General features: G+C 36.9%; 1 protein-coding gene across 4 annotated transcripts in view; it reads right to left on the bottom strand.

Moving 5' to 3' along the window:
* Positions 1–16,901, bottom strand: part of OPHN1 (oligophrenin 1) — a 581,757-nt gene that overhangs the window by 283,547 nt on the left and 281,309 nt on the right. The window lies entirely within an intron of this gene.

Here is a 16,901-nt window from a genome sequence, read left to right as displayed (position 1 = left end):
CACAAAAGAAGTCTCCGTAAATTTAAGAAGACTGAATTAATACCAAGCATCTTTTCTGACCACAACGGTATGAAACTGGAAATCAACGATAGGAAGAAAATCAGAAAAGCCACAAATACGTGGAGATTAAACAAAATGCTACTGAACGACGACTGGGTCAACGAAGAAGTCAAAGAAAAAATCAAAAATTACCTGGAGACAAATGAAAATGAAAATATGACATGCCAGAATTTATGGGATATAGTGAAAGCGGTTCTGAGAGGGAAGTTTATTGCAATACAAGCCTATCTCAACAAACAAGGAAAATCTCAAATAAACAATCTAACCATGCACCTAAAGGAACTGGAGAAAGAAGAACAAACAGTGCCCAAAATCAGTAGAAGAAGGGAAATAATAAAAATTAGAGCAGAAATAAACGAAATAGAGACTAAAAAAATAATAGAAAAAAATAATAAAACCAAGAGCTGATTCTTTGAAAAGATAAACAAAATTGACAAACCTTTAGCTAAACTCACCAATAAAAAAAGAGAGAAGGCACAAATATGTAAAATCAGAAATGAAAGAGGAGAAGTTACAACAGACACTTCAGAAATACAAAAGATTATAAGAGAATACTATGAAAAGCTATATGCCAACCAATTCAACAATCTGGAAGAAATGGATAAATTCTTAGAATCATACAACCTTCCAAAACTGGATCAAGAAGAAGTAGAGAATTTGAATAGATCAATCACCAGTAAGGAGATCCAAACAGTAATCAAAAACCTCCCCAAAAATAAAAGTCCAGGAGCAGACGGCTTCCATGCTGAATTCTACCAAACATTCAAAGAAGACTTAATACCTATCCTTCTCAAACTCTTCCAAAAAATTGAGGAGGGGGGGAAGCTGCCTAACTAATTCTACCAAGCCGACATTACCCTGATACCAAAACAAGACCAGGACAACACAAACAAAGAAAATTACAGGCCAATATCACTGATGAACATCAATGCAAAAATCCTCAACGAAATACTAGCAAATCGCATACAACAATACATTAAAAAGATTATACACCACAATCAAGTGGGATTTATTCCAGGTATGGAGGGGTGGTTCAACATTCGCAAATCAATCAACATAATACACCACATTAATAAAATGAAGAATAAAAATCACATGATCATCTCAATAGATGCAGACAAAGCCTTTAACAAGATACAGCATCCATTTATGATAAAAACACTGAATAAAATGGGTCTAGAAGGAAAGTACCTCAACATAATAAAGGCCATATATGACAAACCCACAGCTAATATCATCCTGAAGGGTGAAAAACTGAAACACATCCCTCTAAGAACAGGAACCATACAAGGAAGCCCACTGTCACCACTCCTATTTAACATAGTACTGGAAGTCCTAGCCAGAGCAATCAGGCAAGAAAAAGAAATAAAAGGGATCCAAATTGGAAAGGAAGAAGTGACACTGTCACTATTTGTTGATGATATGATTTTATATATAGAAAACCCTAATGAATCATCCAAAAAACTTTTAGAAGTAGTAAACGAATACGGTAAAGTCGCAGGATACAAAATCAACATACAAATATCAGTTGCATTTCTATACACTAACAATGAACTAGCAGAAACAGAAATTAAGAATACAACCCCATAACAATTGCAACAAAAAGAATAAAATACCTAGGAATAAACATAATGAAAGAGGTGAAAGATTTGTACACCGAAAACTATAAAACATTGCTGAAACAAATTGAAGAAGACACAAAGAAATGGAAAGATATTCCGTGCTCTTGGATTGGAAGAATTAACATAGTTCAGATGTCCATACTTCCTAAAGCCATCTATAGATTCAATGCAATCCCCATCAAAGTTCCAACAACATTATTCACAGAAATAGAACAAAGAATCCTAAAATTTATATGGAACAACAAAAGACCCCAAATAGCTAAAGGAATCCTGAGAAAAAAGAACAAAGCCGGAGGTATCACACTCCCTGATTTCAAAATATACTACAAAGCTATAGTAACCAAAACAGCATGGTACTGGCACAAAAACAGACACACAGAACAATGGAATAGAATTGAAAGCCCAGAAATAAACCCACATATCTATGGACAGCTAATCTTTGACAAAGGAGCCAAGAACATACAATGGAGAAAAGAAAGTCTCTTCAACAAATGGTGTTGGGAAAACTGGATAGCCACGTGCAAAAAAATGAAAGTAGACCCTTACTTTACACCATACACAAAAATGAACTCCAAATGGATTAAAGACTTGAATGTAAGACCTGAAACTATGAAACTTCTAGAAGAAAACATAGGCAGTGTGCTCTTCGACCTCGGTCTTAGCAACATATTTTCAAGCACCATGTCTGACCAAGCAAGAGAAACAATAGAAAAAATCAACAAATGGGACTACATCAAACTAAAAAGCTTCTGCACAGCAAAGGAAACCATCAACAAAACGAAAAGACAACCTAACAATTGGGAGAAGATATTTGCAAAGCATACATCTGATAAGGGGTTAATCTCCAAAATATATAAAGAACTCATGCATCTCAACAACAAAAAAAGAAACAACCCAATTAAAAAATCGGCAAAAGACCTGAACAGACATTTCTCCAAAGAAGATATACAGATGGCCAACAGACACATGAAAAGATGTTCAAAATCATTAACTATCAGGGAAATGCATATCAAAACTATGATGAGATATCACCTCATGCCCGTCAGAATGGCTATAATTAACAAGACAGGAAACAACACGTGTTGGAGAGGATGTGGAGAGAAGGGAACTCTCATACACTGCTGGTGGGAGTGCAAACTGGTGCAGCCACTATGGAAAACAGTGTGGAGATTCCTCAAAAAGTCAAGGATAGAACTACCATATGATCCAGCTATTCCACTGCTGGGTATTTATCCAAAGAACTTGAAAACACCAATGCGTAAATATACATGCACCCCTGTGTTCACTGCAGCGATATTCACAATAGCCAAGACTTGGCAGCAACCTAAGTGCCCATCCAGGGACGAATGGATAAAGAAGACGTGGTATATATACACAATGGAATACTACTCAGCCATAAGAGACGATGAAATCAGCCATTTGTGACAACATGGATGGACATTGAGGGTATTATGCAAAGTGAAATACGTCAGAGGGAGAAGGTCAAATACCATATGATTTCCTTCATTAAGTAGTAGATAATAACAATAATAAACAAACACATAGAGACAGAGATTGGATTGGTGGTTACCAGAGGGGACCGAGGGAGGGAGGAGGGCGAAAGGGATAATTCATTACATGTGTGTGGTGATGGGTTGTAATTGGTATTTGAGTGGTGAACATGATGTAATCTATGCAGAAATAGAAGTATAACTATGTACACCTGAAATTTATAAAATATTATAAACCAATGTTACTGCAATATACAAAAATTTAAAAAAAAGCAATTTTGGAGATCAAGAACACCACTAATGACAGGAAAAATAATGGAGAAAGCACTGAAAATAGAGGTGATGATATGGAAGAGAGAATTAGTGAGCTTGAAGAAAGAAACCTAGAAATGATACAGGTGAAAGAAGAGAGAGAACTAAGATTTTTAAAAAATGAAGAAATTCCTCAAGAAATATCCAACTCAATTAGGAAAAGTAACTTAAGGATTATAGGAATCCAAGAGGAAGAAGAGAGGGAAAGGAGCAGAGAGCTTATTCAAAGAAATCATAGCTGAGAACTTCCCAAACCTGGGGAAAGAAATGGACATTCAAGTACATGAAGCTAATAGAATTCCTAATTACCTCAACGCAGAAATACCTTCTCCAAGGCAAATAATATTAAAACTGTCAAAAGTCAATGACAAAGAAAAAATATTAAGGGCAGCAAGGTAGAATAAAATAACCTACAAGGGAAGCCCTATCAGGTTTTCAGCAGATTTCTCAGCAGAAACCTGAAAGGCTAGGAGAGAGTGGAGTGATATATTCAAAATACTGAAAGACAAAAACTATCATCCAGGAATACTCTATCCAGCAAAATGATCCTTCAGATACGATGGAGAAATAAAAGCTTTCCCAGACAAACAAAAGGGAGTCCATCATAACTAGACTTGCCTTAGAAGAAATGTTAAAGGGAGCCATCTTACCTGAAACAAAAAGGGAAAGGCTTAAAAAGCTTTGCGAAAGGAGATAAATAGACAAAATCATAAAATTGCAGCTCTATGTCAGAATAGGTCAGGAAACAATAACATAAAGGATAAAGAGAAAGAAAACATGAAAAATAACTATAAATACTTCAATTCAGTCACAAACTCAAAACACAAAAAATGATAATTTGTGATTACAAAAACAGAGAAGGGAAAGAGGAAAGGGATAGAACCTGTACAGGCTAATGGAGATAAGAAGCTATCAGAAAAAGGACTATGTCATCTATGAGATCTTTTATACAAACCTCATGGTAACCACAAAAGAAAAATCAGAGCAGAGCCACAAATCATAAATAGAGAGAAAACTGAGAAAAATATCACAGAAAACCAGCAAACTGAAATGGGAAGGCAAAAGCAGTACTAAGAGGGAAGGTTATAGCAATACAAGCCTACTTCAACAAAGAAGAAAAATCTCAAATAAGCAAGCTTACCCTATACCAAGAAGGACTAGAAAAAGAGAAATAAACAAACCCCAAGGTCAGTAGAAGGAAAGCAATGAAAATCAAAGCAGAAATAAAGACGTAAAAAACAACAGAAAGGATCAATGAAACTAAGAGCTGGTTCTTTGAGAAGATAAACAAAGTTGACAAACACTTAGCCAGACTCACTAAGAAAAATAGAGAGAAGACTCAAAGAAAATCAGAAATGAAAGAGCAGAAATTACAACAGACACCACAGAAATACAAAGGATTATAAGAGAACGCTATGAAAAGCTATCCACCAAATTGGATAACCCTGAAAAAATGGATAAATTCTTATAATCTTACAACTTCGCAAAACTGAATCAAGAAGAAATAGAGACTCTGAAGAGATCAATTGCAAGCAAAGAGATAAACAGTAATTAAAAACCTTCCCCCCCAAAAAAGTTCAGGACCAAGTAGCTTCTCTGGTGAATTCTACTAAACATTTGAAGAAGATTTAATTCCTATCCTTCTAAAATTCTTCCAAAAAATTGAAAAGGATGGGACGCTTCCTAAATCATTTTACGAGGCCAACATTACCCTGATCCAAAACCAGAGAAGGACATAATAAAAAAGGAAAATTACAGGCCAATAACGCCGATGAACACAGATGCATAAGTCCAAACAAAATATGAGCAAATTGAATGCAACAAGATATTAAAAAAAATACACCACGATCAAGTGGAATTTACTCCAGGGATGCAAGGATGATTCAAAATTCACATGTCAATCAACGTGATACTCCACATTAACAAAATGAAGAGTAAAAATAACATGATCATCTCAATAGATGCAGAGAAAGCATTTCACAAGATCCAACATCCAATTATGATAAAAATAACTCTCAATAAAAAGGGGTATAGAAGGAAAATACCTCAACATAATAAAGGCCATATATGACAAACCCACAGCCAACATCATACTCAATACGGAAAAACTGAAAGCCATTTCTCTGAGAACAGGAACAAGACAAGGATGTCCACTCTCACCACTCTTATACAACAGAGTACTGAAAGTTTTAGCCAGAACAATTAGAGAAGAAAAAGAAATAAACGAGATCCAAATTGGAAAGGAAGAAGTAAAACTCTCATTATTTGTGGGTGACATGGTCTATATATAGAAAACCCTAAAGAATCCCCCAAAAACTATTAGAAATAATCAACAAATACAGTAGAGTTGCAGGGTACAAAATTGACACATGAAAATAAGTTGGATTTCTATACAATAATAATGAACTAGCAGAACGAGAAGGCAAGAATATAATCCCATTTACAATCACAACAAAAAGAATAAAATACCTAGGAATAAATTTAACCAAGGAGGTGAAAGACCTATATGCTGAAAACTATAAGACATTATTGAAAAAAAATCGTTGATGACAGAAAGAAATGGAAAGATATCCCATGCTCATGGATTGGAAGAATTGACAAAATTAAAATGTCCATATTACCTAAAGCAATCTAAAGATTTAATGCAATCCTAATCAGAATCCCAATGACATTCTTCATGGAAATAGAACAAAGAATCCTAAAATTTATATGGAACAACAAAAGACCACGAATAGCCAAAGGAATCCAGAGGAAAGAAGATTGCTGGAGGTTATCACACTCCCTGACTTCAAAATATACTACAAAGCTATAGTAATCAAAACAGCATGGTACTGGTACAAAAACAGACACGCAGATCAATGCAACAGAACTGAGAGCCCAGAAATAAAACTATACATCTTTGGACAGCCAATCTTCAACAAAGTAGCCAGGAAGATACAATGGAGAAAGGGAAGTCTCTTCAATAAATGGTGTTAGGAAAATCGGATGGCCACGTGCAAAACAATGAAAGTAGACCATTATCTTACACTATACACAAAAATTAACTCAAAATGGCTCAAAAACTTGAATGTACAACCTGCAACCATAAAACTCCTAGAAGAAAGCATAGGCAGTACGCTCTTTGACATGGGTTTTAGCAACATCTTCTTGAATACCATATCTGCTCAGGCAAGGGAAACAAAAGAAACAATAAAAAAACGGGACTACATGAGACTAAAAAGCTTCTGTACAGCAAAGGAAACCATCAAGAAAATGAAATGACAACCCACCAACTGGGAGAAAATATTTGCAAATCATATATCCGACAAGTGGTTAATTTCCAAAATATATAAAGAACTCCTATAACTCAACAACAACAAAAAAATGAACAATTCAATCAAAAAATAGGCAGAAGATATGAACAGACATTTTTCCAAAAAAGATATACAGATGGCCAACAGGCACAGGAAAAGATGTGCATTACTGATTATTAGTAAAATACAAATCCAAACAACGAGATATCACCTCACACCTGTCAGAATGGCTATTGTTAAAAAGACAAGAAATAACAAGTGTTGGAGAGGATGTGAAGAAAAGGGAACCCTCATACACTGCTGGTGGGAATGCAAAATGCTGCAGCCACAATGGAAAACAGTATGGAGATTCCTCAAAAATAGAAATACCATATGATCCATCTACCCCACTACTGGGTATTTATCCAAAGAACATGAACTAAACAATTCAAAGGGATTTATGCATCTCTATGTTCATTGCAGCATTATTTACAATAGCCAAAATGTGGGAAGCACCATAAGTGCCCATCAACGGATGAATGGATAAAGAAGATGTGGTATATATATACAATGGTATACTACTCAGCCATAAAAAAGATAAAATTGTGCCATTCACGACAACATGGATGCACCTTGATGGTATTATGCTAAGTGAAATAAGTCAGACAGAGAAAGATGAATACCATATGATTTCACTCATGTGTGGAAGATAAACAAAAAATCACATAGATAAGGAGAACAGATTGGTGGTTACCATAGGGAAAGTGGGTGGGGGGAGGTCAAAAGGTGTAAAGGGGCACATAGGTATGGTGACAGATAAAAACTAGACTATTGGTGGTGAATACAATGTAGACTATACAGAAACTGAAATATAATAATGTACACCTGAAATTTACACAATGTTATAAGCCAATACGACCTCAATAAAATAAAAAAAAGAAGTTATATCATGAACTTTGCCCAATCTCAATCACATAGGCTCCAACAATGAAAGACCTGCCTTAAACTGGATCTCAAAAACCTTATAAATTGCACTCCGCTCACTTTGATTTTCCTCTTCTGAGAGGATACTAAGACAACGTTGTCTTGGTAGTGGCCTTCCTTACTGCAGCAAGCAACAAACTTGGATTTGCTTCATCAGTAGGCTATTTCGATGGCTTCTTGGAATCCTCAACCAACAAAATGCAATCAGAAAACTCCTTGTTTAAAACCGTCCTATGGTTTCTCACTGTTCTTATGCTAAGGAATAAAATCCTTAACATGACTGATAGAATCGGGCCCCAGATTAAGGTTGCCAGGTAAAATACAAGATGCTCAGTACAATTTGAACGTCATATAAACAATAGTTAGGGTGTTTTTTAGTATATGTATGTCCCAAATCTGTTTATCTGAAATTAAAATTTCACTGGACATTCTGTATTTTTACTTGCTAAATTTGGTAACTCTACTCCATCCTTATCTTAGGGTCACTTTCCACTTTCATGTCATTCTGAGTTTAAGTCCATGGGGTGCACAGATACCTTGTCTACAACCCTGGCCAGAGGCTGGATGGCTAGAGCCATGAAAGCAGGTAATTAGTCTCTGCAGGAGGCAATTAACTAACTGAACATTTGGGCTCAAGGATGGGACATCTCCCAGAACACTGGTGAGTGCACATAGATAGAGTGTAGTGGCTGCACCTTGGGCACCAGAGTGAAGAACAGACTAGGGGAGTCTCCATGTGTGCAATAACCGATATACACCTAGGGCACTAACCTGAGAACTCCCAGGGACATGAAGGGTCCTGGGGCAACTGACTGCTTGGGGAACAGAGGCTTCTGAGGACAGAAGGACTCACATAGGAAAAGGATAAAAGAGAGAAAGAGAAAGAGAGGAAAAGGATAAAAGAGAGAAAGAGAAAGAGAGAAGGGAGGAGGAAGGAAAAGAAGAAGAGGAGGAGGAGGAAAAGGGGGGAGTGGAGAGGTAAGGAAGGGGAGGGAGAAGTGGAGAGGGAGGGACTCATAAGGAGAAGAGAAGAGAAACAGCAGGATCCTCTTTGTCCTTTTTGGAAATCTAGGAGGTGTGAGCACTTTTTGATATCCAAAAAGTACCCGCAGATACAAGCACACAGCTGGGACTATGCAACAGATAATAGACTAGCCTGAGGGGTCCTTGGAAGGACTGAAGTTGATGTTGAAAGGAGAGGCCCTGTCCAAGAAGCTTTTCCACCCCTTCTGCATATATACCATTTCTAAATATTATTCAGGTAATTTGGTGGTAACAGTGTCTGTCCCAAATTTTAGACATTCCCAGGAATTGCAGAGGGAAATGGAGGATATTGAAGGTCCAGTCATATTCCATTAAATTAAGATTCTAGAAACTCTGGATATGTGTATATACATGCTTTTCAACCAAGATTAAGAAACCGTCCTTCACCTGAAGATACATATGGTGAAGCAGGTCAGACAATCCCAGAAGTAATTACATCACAGCAGGAAATGCACAATAAAAATAGTGCAAAGTACACAACTGGTAGAGAAGAGGAAGTGATTAATTGTTTGAGTAAGATGAGGTTTGGCTTCAGAGGATACAATACCTACACAGAAATCTGATTGATGAACAAGAATTCACAAAGTGGAAAGAAATGGAGGCACGACCAAACAGCCTGACTTTAAACTCTGCATTGTTTTTCCTTTTTCTGAGATGACAGTTTTTCCACTACAGGGAGACCACAACATGACATGCTCTAAAAAAAGAATGAATCAAGAAGATGAATGAGGTGGGAAGAAGGATCAAAACTAAACTAACTAACCAGGTAAGAAGTGCCTATAGGAAAGCTGGATGTGATCATCTGGCCAGCAAAGGAACAACAATGAGGGAAAGATGAAGGCAATAGGTAGAATAAATAAAGGATGCCCTCCAACAGAGGAAAGGAGCTGCAATTTCCTTTTGCCCATTCTCGTCTACGTAGTTTAAACGAAGAACTGGGATTTAGGCATTTTTAAGAATTCTGGCTTCTCATGTGAAAATACTATGGACTTGTTATTTAATGTTATTTCCAAATATTAATGACATGTCAGTTCAGATAACTTGGTCATACTAATGCTATCTGTAGAGATTCACAGCAGCTATATTTTGTGAAACTTTATATAGGAGGAACTTTGTGCAATAGTATGAAGTACAGCCATGTATGGAATGGTTCCTGTTTTTGAGAAAAAAAAAATTCTCCTAGGAGAGATATGCATTAAAAAATAATTTCAATACACAATCAGTGACAGGTGCAACAAAAAAAAAGTGTTAAAGATATGGAGTTAGTACAGAAGAGTAAAACATTTATCGCTTTACTTTAATTCATTGTTGTTAGTGCCATAGAGTCTATTCTAACTCCTAGTGACCCCGTGTACAGCAGAGCAGAACCATGACCGGTCTTTTTTGCACCATCCTCTCACCTTCCGACGCCATTGCAAACAATGCTCTGCTGCTATTCACAGCGTTTTCATGGCCAATTTTTTCAGAAGTGGGTGGCCAGGTCCTTCTTCCTAGTCTGTCTCAATCTGGAAGCTCCGCTGAAACCTGTCCACCATGGGTGACCCTGCTGCTGTTTTAAATACCCCTGGCATAGCTTTAAGCATCACAGTAACATCCAGCCACCACAATATGACGACCAACAGATGGGTGGTATGGTTCCCTGACTAGGAAATGAACCCGGGCTGTGGTGGTGAGAGTGCCAAATCTTAACCACTAGACCACCAGGGCTGGCTCTTATTTTAAGGTATAGAAATCTTCATTGTTAAATTTGTCCATTATTTGTGAGTTTCATGCTTTCAGTCATGATTTATTTGTTCTCATCTCAGTATTCTACAGTATTTTGTATTGTTAAAAAACTAGACAACAGACCCAAAATGGAGTTGCTTATACGCTAAGCCCCACATCACCAAACCAAGATTTAACTTAATTACAGTTTTGGTTCTCCCAGAAATGGAACCTTTAACCAGTCAATCAGGAATCACCAGATCAGTACCATTAGGTAATCTGCCTGACAGACCCCAGCCATCCCCTAAAAGAAAGTGACCTTACAATAATAAACCTGCTTTTTTGCCTAGTATAACTTCCTTGTTCCTGCTCCCTTCTGCCTATTAAAGTCTTTCATTTTGTACAGCTCCTTGGAGCTCCTTTCAGCTAGATTGAATGCTGCCCGATTTGAATTGAGTTTTGCTTAAATAAACTCTTAAAATTTTTAATATGTCTCAGTTTATCTTTTAACAGTAGATATACCTACCATAGAATGTAAAATTGTGAATGCAAGTACAGACTGATCAACCCATGAAGTCAATTTAGAATGTGTACTCACACTATAGTGGGATTCACTCAGGATTCTTATTCTACAAATTTTGATGGTTTCTAATTTTTACTTTGTTTTTATCTGAAAAAGTATGTGGAACTTTGCTAAAGGTAACTGGCAATTAATTACTTATACCATTATTAGGGATACATGGGAAATATACAAATATGTAACTATAGCTAGATTTTTCTGTGGTCAGCACTGTGTCATAAGTTTTGTGATTTTGGGATATCATTAGTTAATTTATTAAAACACTCATTCATTCCAGAAATATTTCTTGTGTCAGCCACTGTGCTGGGTACTAGATTCCTAGAGATCCAGGCATCTGGTGAAGAAACAGAGAAATGCTAGAGCATGTACTACCTACCTGAGAATTCTGTAAATGCAATTTTACCATATGACAGCTAGGTTTGATCCAGGGAAGACTAGTCTTTCATTTCTGATTACCTTGACTAGCTACTTGCATCTGGAAGGGTTTCCAATGTGAGCTAATGGGAGAGATTTTATGGAAGTGAATTAATAGTCACAGTGTATCAGAATGGAAGGCAAGGGATATGTGAAGAACGAGAGAAAAAAACAAATAAAGGTAAAGGGAGGTAAGCAGTAGCCATAAACACTAGTGTCTATCATATAGTAGGCATTCAATAAACACTGGATGAATCAATGAATGAGATGGAGCAAGCTGTTAAGACTGGTCTAAAGAAAAGGGGGAAGGGGTTCATTAGTCAAGACAGGAGGAGGCAGAAGACAAGCAATAAGACCTGGAAGAAAATGAGAACCAATGGGATTCAGACAAGGTATATACTTCACATCAGGAAAAAGAACACTTTCTCATTATCCCAAAGTTAATATATTTTTCTTATATGCTTCAGAAAAATAGTACAAAAGATCTTGGTTCAAGAAGCAGGCTGTTTTTTCCAAAGGGAATACTATGATTTCCCTTTTCCAGTTGCCTATACTGTTTTATGTCCTGGTGTTGCCAGGGGAGCTCAACAGGACCCTGAATCTGAGATACTTAAAAGTTTACTCTGGGAAGAAAATATATGACTATATCCATGAACTATACCTGCTGCTAGAGTCTAATCTCCATGAGGAGAGGGATTTTTGTCTGCCTTGTTCACTGCTATATACCAAACACCTGATACAGTGCCTGGTACGTAGGAGGCAAGGAAAGTGGGCAGCCTCTAGAAGCTGCAAAAGGCAAGGAAACAAATTCTACTCTAGAGCCTCCAGAAGAAATGCAACCCTACCAATACCTTGATTTTAGCCCCATAAGACTGATTTTAGACCTTTGACCTCCTGAATAAATTTGTATTGTTTTAACCCACTGTGTCTGTGGCAATTTGTTACAGCAGCAAGAAGACACTAATGCAAACAATTCCCTAGTTTCTTATTCATGGTGAGATAGCTGGTAGACTGTCCCCAGATCAGAAACCCAGGAGCAGAGAGCAAGTGGGGTAAGGAGGTTGCCAGATTCATAGACCAGCAATTTATTTTTTGTAAGTTAAAATACCCCTGAAACAAAAATCCCTATCCCACCTTTCACATATTGACAAGAATGCTAGGAAAGGACAATATGTCAGTTGGGACCTAAAGATGAATTTGGTATCAGTTATTCAGATCTTGAGAAAACAACGGAAAAAGAACAAGAGCTCAGACCACAAACTTTATTTCTAAAAGCTTTTGAAGTCAGCTTCAAAACTAAAGGCAAATAAGAAATAATTTTAAAAACATTAAATAATATCAAACAAAAACATTAAATATTAAACAACATTAAATATCTATTGACAAATTATTTTGGCCTCCAGTAATACTAGTTCAAAGCAAGCATGGTCTGAGAATAATCAAAGTATCTAAGGTTAGTAAGTATAGTTGTGATTAATGCATTGAACCAAATGAAAATTTTAAAAAATATATGCGCACACACATAGATCTTGCCTTAGGAATAAAAGTATTTTGATATTTATTGAAAGTTAAAGCTCCCCACTATACTATAGCATAATAAAGATTATTAACATATAGAGTCACTTTAAAGATTAATGCATGGAGTTCAAGTTCTGCAGCTCCTGAAGTGGAGTGTGATATGGTTTTATTTTATTCGCTAGGGGACTTATTTCTCCTTCAGTCAAAGATCTCATATAATTTGAAGTTGCCTCTGTTTAATACATATTTATTATTTATTTGTCTAGATACATGTGAGTTTAATACTAAAATTAAGTCTTCAGGTATCGAATACTTTGTACTGAGTATGGAAATAAAAAATGTCTAATATCACCCATATGTGCACAGTTCTACTCTATTTAACTGTTTGTATATCATTACATTAGATGTTCCACTTGGTTTCTGAAAATTAAATGCATTTTCTTCTAATAGTGTAAAAGTGAAAGAAGAAATTTAAATACCTCAGTAAGTAACATCTTAGCAGTGATTTGTTACTTTACTCACCATGCCAATTTCTCCTCTGTTTAGCTCATTAGGCCTCTGGCATGGTAACAGTATTGTAGGAACAATGCTTTTCCGTGTATGGTTTCTAGGCTCAACTTCATCCAGGACCCCTGTCTGTACACCCAGTGTCCTTGTTCTCCATGCCCCATCTCACCCCTCTGCTCCAGTCATTGTAAAATACTCAGTCTCTGGAGCACAACATGATCTCAGAGTTCCATTGAAGGAATAGCTACTGAGCACCCACATGTGCTAGATGTACTGGCATTATCATGAGCATGATTATGAAGATTATAATGATAATGGAAGGCATTATCATTAATTAGATGACTATGACTTGGTAAAGGGTAGAGAAGCAGAACTCTTAAATGTGGTACCAAGCTGTCTCTGAGGTGATCCTACAGTAGGATCGGTAGGATCCCACAGATCCTACCTCTGTGACCAAGGTAGTTTATGATGGATTCAGCACAAGTGAACACTCTATTCCTCAGAGTTTATAGGATCTATTAACATAGTGCATCATGCAACAATCCGGGGATGGGGAGCAATGTGACTAACCAACCAACAGACTGATTGAAAAATGATTATTGATTCTGGATGTGTCCCTTTGACTTTATATTTTATTAGCCAAAAAGACAGATTTTCAGGTAGCGGAAGAACGAAGTCTCTAGTAAACAATAGAAGAAAGCCCACAGTCATGTGTTGTAGATGTCATAGAGAAAGTAGTCTGCAGGTTGTTTGGGTTAAAAAAAAAAAAGCTGGAAGTGTCCTTTTGACTGTCGTAGAGCCAGAGACATAAGGAAAGAAGAGAGGAAAAGATGATGTGCCAGCAAAAGGAAACGAATGCTCTTCCTCCTGGAAAAATCATGGTGAGCCTACATGAAGCCAAGGCAGCCAGCCCCTAGAGGTAGGAATAGATCAGGGTAAGGGGAAAAGAAGCAAGACAACTTTGAGAATCCCAGTGAGAATCCCGAGAAGGCATAACATGAAAGAAGTTTAGAAGTGAGGTCTCCCCACATAATTATACATTGTGAGCTAGCTGAAAGACAGTCTTCTCCATAGAATATAAACCCCACAAAGGTCGGAAATGCAAGTGGTGTGTTCACTGTTTAATCCACAGCCCTGAGTATAATGCCTGACCCTTAATATATACTCAAATGTTTGTTAAATGAATGAAGATCATCACCAAATCTAGAATTTCTTAGATTTGGGTAAGGGATCAGGGGTTACGAGTTTTATGTATAAATAAGCAAATTAACACTGTTTTATATTATACTTATAAATATTTATATCCAGAAATTCCTGGTCTATTTTTCAGATATTCCTATGAGTACTGATATTTGGAAGTTGATGTTGAATAGATGCAATATGCCAACTCTGCCACTTTCCGTGATATCTGAATCAAATTGTACCGCCATGTGTGATTTGAGGGAACCATTTCAGTCCTATTGAAGTCTGTAAGAGAATCAGTAGAATGCCTAGCATGGCATTTTTTTTAAGCTTATTATACATCAGGCAGAAGAATGTAGTGATACTGGAAACAGAATTCTAAATAGTTGATCTGAGTTCAATAATTTTTCAGAGACTAAATATCCTGGGCTATACTGTCAGCCATTTTATATATGAAAAAGTGTCCTTTAGCTTATAAGATGGGATGTAAATTGTACAGGAATAAGAAAACTTAAATTTTTAAAAGGCAAGAATGTAAAGTGATAAGTGAAAACAGATATTGAAGTACTAATGATGTAATTTGTAATGCAAAAACTCCACACCTGCTATCATTGGATGCTGCAGCACCCTCAAATACTAATAGGGTTCGGTTGTCAGGCCTGCAGGGTTACAGAAGGTAAGCATGCATCATCGAAGAAAAGACCAAAAATATGTGCTTTATCCAAACTTCAGCTGTCTACACTCAATTTGTTCTCTGACACTTTATGAAAACTGAGCTTACCAGATAGTTCACCACCATTCACAAAAGGAAGAGCAGGTTTGCAGGAAGAAAAAAACAATGAGTTTAGTTTTAGACATGTCAAATGTAGGTACCTGTGGAACATCTATACACAGAGAGCTTGTGAAATGATTCCAGTATTGATTTCCTCAGCGTTTGGAGCTTATTGCCTCAACCAGAGTCTGTTTTTTCCATTTATCAGAATGTCCTATTCAGATATGATCATTCCAATGTGTACCATGACCTAAATATGTTTGAGAAGCACAGGTCCAGTGGGCAACTGGATACATCAGTTTAGAATTCATGAGATGATGTCTGGACTAGAGATTTTTGGGTGCTGTCAGCACAGAGGTACTAGTAGAAAACACACAGAGGGACTTCCATTCCTGGCCTTGTTGGAGTAACTGGTACTAGACTTGCCCTCCTGTTGTAACAATTAGAACCCTGGACAAAATATATTAAAGAATTGTTTGTAGTCATTGAACAATGAACAGCACAGGACTATGACTGAAAAAGGGGAAACAAACAAGATAAGCCCTACCATGACCACAGCTAGCTACCTGAAAGCACTTTCTGGATGGTAGCAGTTGAAGAGATAAAGATCAAAGTTCAGAGAGGCTGAGGCAGCTAGAATTTGCAAGGCAGAGTACCAGAGATGAGGGAATCATGTAGAGAAAGAACTAAAAAATCTCTTACCTACGGGTCCCCTTGAGTCTGTCATTGAATACTAAGCCATGAGTGCCTAGGATGAAAATCCATGAGACTAGGCAAAGAAACATCACGGAGCTTTAAGCTGAACAATTCCTAGAATTCACATAAAGCTGGGAGATGTTTAAGTTCCAATCGGTAAGAATGAAGAGACAAAAGAAGTCAGAACTTAGTGGTAGGGCTAAACTAGCCAGTAAAAGACACTTTATATCTGTCCTAACAAGCTTAAAAAGAAGTATCAAATGCATTAAGCTGATCCACAAATAACTGCCTACAAAACAAAATTTAACACTGTTTAAAAAAGTCAACAAAATCGATACACTCAGTAAGTCATGATGCCCAGCATCCAATAAAAATTACTAGTCATATAAAAACAAGAAAAATGTGACCCATTACTAGGATAAAAATCAATCATTAGGAAAACACGTAGAGAAAGAAGCAAAGGGGGGTAAAGACAGAATGCTGGGAAATACCCAGATAAGATTTACAAGATGGAAAGAAGAAACAGGACCTGACAAGAGTCACTTGAAAGGAATAATACAAGATGTTAGAAAAATCGGGAGACTGTTGAGTCATAGAAGTCATATAGGGAGAAAGTTTCAAAAAGGAGGGAGTGGTCAAAAGGAGATGAAGCAAGATAGAGACTGAACACTGGATTTCACAAAAAGATACCTTCCAAGCCTGGCCAGAGTAGTTCCAATGGAGAGGTTGAGGTAGAAGCCAGAT

Source organism: Ceratotherium simum, chromosome X (genome assembly GCF_057802395.1).
Source record: "Ceratotherium simum simum isolate JZ-2026a chromosome X, ASM5780239v1, whole genome shotgun sequence".
Lineage (NCBI taxonomy): Eukaryota > Metazoa > Chordata > Mammalia > Perissodactyla > Rhinocerotidae > Ceratotherium > Ceratotherium simum.
This window is presented reverse-complemented; position numbering and strand designations above follow the sequence as displayed.